Genomic DNA, 4,522 nt, shown 5'->3' with positions numbered 1-4,522 from the left:
GCGGAAATTTCAATTTCTGTATCAAAATGTAATTTTTTTTTTGAATAAAACTAGAACGACGGAACTCCCTTTAGTCTTTTCGTAAATTATTATTATTATTTTTTTTACTTTTTGTAAAAAAAAAAAAAAAAAAAAGAAACACACCACGCACAAAATACTTTATTCCGTTTTTCGTTGAAATAGAAGGAAAAAAACTCCATAAATATTTGTTTAGGACGTTACCAAATGATTTCGATCCAATATGGATCAGAATCGGCTGACATCGATCCAGTCTTGGATTCCGAGTTTTTAAGCAAAAAGAATGAAGAATCACAGGACACAAAATGCCAACGAATGTATGGTTTCATCTGGAAAAGTCCAGCCGTCAACAATTCAAATACGCTTATTAGCTTATATATGTTGATGGTAAAGGAACTTTCATCCTCCCATCAGTGACACGATTACAGTATATTATTTCTTACCTGAAGACGCGATCTGTCTCCATTTCCTCGAAACTATTCTGATGCTCTGGAAGATCGATGTAAATCGAAACCCTCGCTTGATCCTGAATGGATTGTGACAGCTCTAGAAGTTTTTGAGAGGGATTCAACGGCCATTGCCGAATGCTTCACTGCTCTCTTCTCTTCTCTACGTTTGGCTCTATAGGAAGTTTTTGAGAGGGATTTTTTATTCTATTTTTCTCTCTCTAGCAAGATTCTGCTCCAGAAGAAGGTGAGCATATATTTTTTTTTTTAATCTTTTACACTCATGATTGTTTCTCATGATTATTTGTAGTTTGATTTCTCGAAGCACTTCTTCACCATTTGAATCCAAAGTTCAGTGATGATTTTTTTTGTATTTTCTTTTTCTTTCTTTCTGTCATTCCCTTCTACTCATCCAACTGATACTCTGTTTTCCCTTTCTTTGCTACTGTTGCCGGTGCTATTAAAGAAGATGAAGATCACAACAGCTACTCCACGCTTTTGAAGATCACACAGAAATGTTAGCTTCAAATCTGTTTCTGTTAGTCTGTATTTAATTCTGTGTTCTGTTATAAACCAGCATTTCAGATCTAGCTTCACCGTGGTGAAGGGCTTATGGGGGAAAAATTAAGTTCTGCTCTCAGTTCTGGTAGCAATTGAATGATGCTAATAGAATAGAAACTGATGGGATTAAAGGAATTAAAATACTTAAGTGAATCTAGATTGAATGTTTATTGAAGGCCTTTGATTGTCTATACAAGATTTTTAGGAATTGTAGCAACTGTAACGAAACTGCAGTGGTTTCTAAAACTTGAACTCTCGTGGCTATTTATTACACTAATCTATGTAGTTTTTCTGGAACTATGGTAGTTGAAAGAGAGTTGTGACCTTCTGGCAAACCAACTCCTGAAAAATTTCCGGGAAAACTTTTAGTGCAAAATGCAGCCAGCAAACTTGTGTTGCAACTCTCTTCTTCGTCTTCAAAGACTCGAACCTACTTGAACGAGATTGGGAGAACAATTCTGCAGTGCTCTGCTACTTTTCCATTTTTTCCCTTATTAATCTTCTGAACCTGTTCTATGAGATTTCCCAATGATAGGGTTTGTTGTTGGTATGAATTTTTTATTTTGTTTTATTTTATTATTATTCTTTTTGTTGAAAATCGAGTGATGATACTTATGCCGCCATTGTTCCTTCTGTTTTACAATAATAGTGCATGCCTTTCTAATTTGCATTCTTTATTTTGTTTTATTTTATTATTATTATTTTTTTTGAAAATCGAGTGATAATACTTATGCTGCCATTGTTCCTTCTGTTTTACAATAATAGTGCATGCCTTTCCTATTTGCATTCTGTGCATGTAGATTTTTTATTCTATTTTTCTCTAGCAAGACTCTGCTCCAGAAGAAGGTGAGCTTTTTTTTTTTTAAAATTTTTATTTTATTTTATTTAATTATCTTTTACACATGATTGCTTCTCTGCTGTGATTTCTTGAAGCACTTCTCCTCCGTCTGAATCCAAAGCTCAGTGATGATTTTTTATTCTATTTTTCTGTTTATATTGTTTCAAATCAGAGAACTCTAGCAAGGCTCTGTGATGGAGAACCCTTAGGGAAGGGAGGGAAAATCAGAGTAGAGAGGGGGAAAAGGAGGATCACACTCACACGTTCATTCAATAATCAAATTGCTCTCTGAATCTTCAATCGATTACAACTAATATATAGGAAAATAGGAACATGAAATTAGAAACGTAACTGGAATGGAAACTAGCCTAAACTAGGAAACAACTATAAAAAGGAAACCAAAGCAAGGAAATAAATCCTACTCCTACGTTCAAGTCTGGAAACTGAAAGCATGAAATAAAATACTAAATAAACTACTAATTTTATTTCCAACCCTTGTTGGACCAAAACCCTGGGCTGGACCGGTTCTTCTTGGCTCTTGGCTTCCAAAGCCAGTCATGCTGGTCCAACCAAGAAAGGGCAGCCGTATCTGCATCAACTCTCCTCCTCTGAAAAGCACTCGACTCCGTCGAGTTAGGGAAAGGACCGAGGAGACCGTCTGAAGGAATACGCTGAATGAGGAATGATCCCACCATCTTCTTGAGCTTAATTTCAGGGAGATCTTTGGCAGGATGAAACTTCATAGTCTTGTTGGCATGCTTGAAGGCATAGGTATTGGCATAGCCACAATGCTGTACTTTCTTATCAAACAACCAAGGTCGACCAAGAAGGATATGGCACACCTTCAGAGGGAGGACATCACATTGGACTGTATCCTTAAATCCACCAATAGAATATGTGACCAAGCACTTATCTGTGATTTTGAGATTAGTGTTGTTCACCCAAGCAACCTTGTAAGGATTAGGATGTGGTTCTGTATTCAATCCCAGCTTACGAACAGTGTCTTCAGAGACAACATTAGTGCAACTGCCTCCATCAATGACCAAGGTTAGCAACTGATCATTGCACTTCACACGAGTCTGAAAAATACTACTGCGGCGCCAATCTTCATTTTCAGTGGCCTTTTGAGTGATCAACACATGACGAATGACATAAAAAGGATGTTGGTCATCGTCACTGAGAGTGTCATTGACTTCACCTGTTGCACGCTCTTCTCTTAAATCAACTGTGTCAGAACCAAGTTGCTCTTCGGGAATATATGGTATAGGAGAATCCTTATCAATAAAAGCAACCAAATGGCTGGGACATTGGGCACTGATATGTCCAAATCCATGGCATGAGTAGTACCGAACTGTAAATTTTGAAGAATCAGAAGGTTTATCTGAACCACGCCGAGGGGGTGAATATGGGCGAGTAGGCCGTGAAGATGACATTTCAGAAACATGTCGAGGTGGAGAATACGGCCGACTAGGTCGTGAAGAAGCCATAGATGTAGCACTTGCCTGTGGCTTGCTAGATGACCTCTCTTGGGTAGGAGACTGTTGCCAAACGGAACTAGTACCTCGAGAAAAAGTATTTGCAAAATTTCTCTGGTTGTATGGGCGTTTCAGACTTTCCTCAACTTGATATGCTACTTGTACGACGTCTTCCATGGTAGGTAGTTGACTAGATGCAAGGGAAGCACTAAGTTGAAGGTGCAAACCATTGCGAAATTGGGCCACTAAGACTTCTTCATCCCACTCAAAGTCAGAACGAGTGGCCAAATAATAAAATCTAGCAACATACTCCTCAACGGTCAAATTCTCTTGTTTCAACTGTGCAAATCTGAGATGCATGCGTTGCTTGTAATCAGAAGGCAAGAATCACCGATTCATGACTTCATACATTTCAGCCCAAGTATTGACCAAACCAATGCCTCGGGTTCGGTTCTGTTGTTGTTGCTTGATCCACCAGACTCGAGCCGTGCCTTTCAGTTTGGCCTCTGCAAATAGGATCTTTCGAGCCTCAGTCAACCCGTACCATCTGAAGAATGTATCTAAACTGTGAATCCAGTCAAGGTACAATTCTGGATTATTGTCTCCATAAAAATCAAGGACATCCAGTTTTGCTGCTCTTTCTGCTCCATCATCATGTCTACCAGTCCCATATGGTGGTGGAGGTGGTGGTGGTGGTGTATGATGTGGTGGCGGTGGTGGTGGTGTTACTGGCAGATCCTGTGGAGTGGTGTTGGAAGAATCCCCAAACTTAATGGGACTCTTTCCTTTATCTGCTGCCACCAAACGATCAATAGAAACTTGCATAGATTCCACCATTGTTTTTAAGGACGTGACCATATTAGTGAGAGCATCAAATTTTGTATCAGTTTCTCCTTTATAGGAATTCAGCTGTTGAACAACTTCACTATTGGCTACCATGGTGATGAGTAACAAAATAGCACTCAAAGAATAATGGTAGAATAGTAAATAACTGGAAGCTTAAAGGGCAGGGACAGAATAGCAAAATATATATATTTTTTTTTGGAAGTTCAAATTAAACCACAAAAGGGTGTGTCAGTCACGTGTGGGACAGGGGTTTGATTTGGAAATAAAAATATATGGGACAAAAAGGGGAATAAAGGAGAAAGGGAGGGGTATTTTAGGAAATAAAAGATAAATAAGAA

The 4,522-nt window shown here is 38.5% G+C and overlaps 1 long non-coding RNA gene across 1 annotated transcript; it reads left to right on the top strand.

Annotated features, from left to right (window-relative positions):
• Positions 1–224: 224 nt before the first annotated feature.
• LOC122072212 lies at positions 225–1,850 on the top strand. The gene is made up of 3 exons (XR_006138357.1): positions 225–711; positions 931–981; positions 1,826–1,850. It is a non-coding gene; the product is annotated as an uncharacterized LOC122072212 (long non-coding RNA).
• Positions 1,851–4,522: the final 2,672 nt, after the last annotated feature.

Source organism: Macadamia integrifolia, chromosome 2 (assembly GCF_013358625.1).
Source record: "Macadamia integrifolia cultivar HAES 741 chromosome 2, SCU_Mint_v3, whole genome shotgun sequence".
NCBI lineage: Eukaryota > Viridiplantae > Streptophyta > Magnoliopsida > Proteales > Proteaceae > Macadamia > Macadamia integrifolia.
The sequence above is the reverse complement of the archived record's forward strand: the minus strand, read 5'-3'. Positions and strand labels throughout refer to the sequence as shown.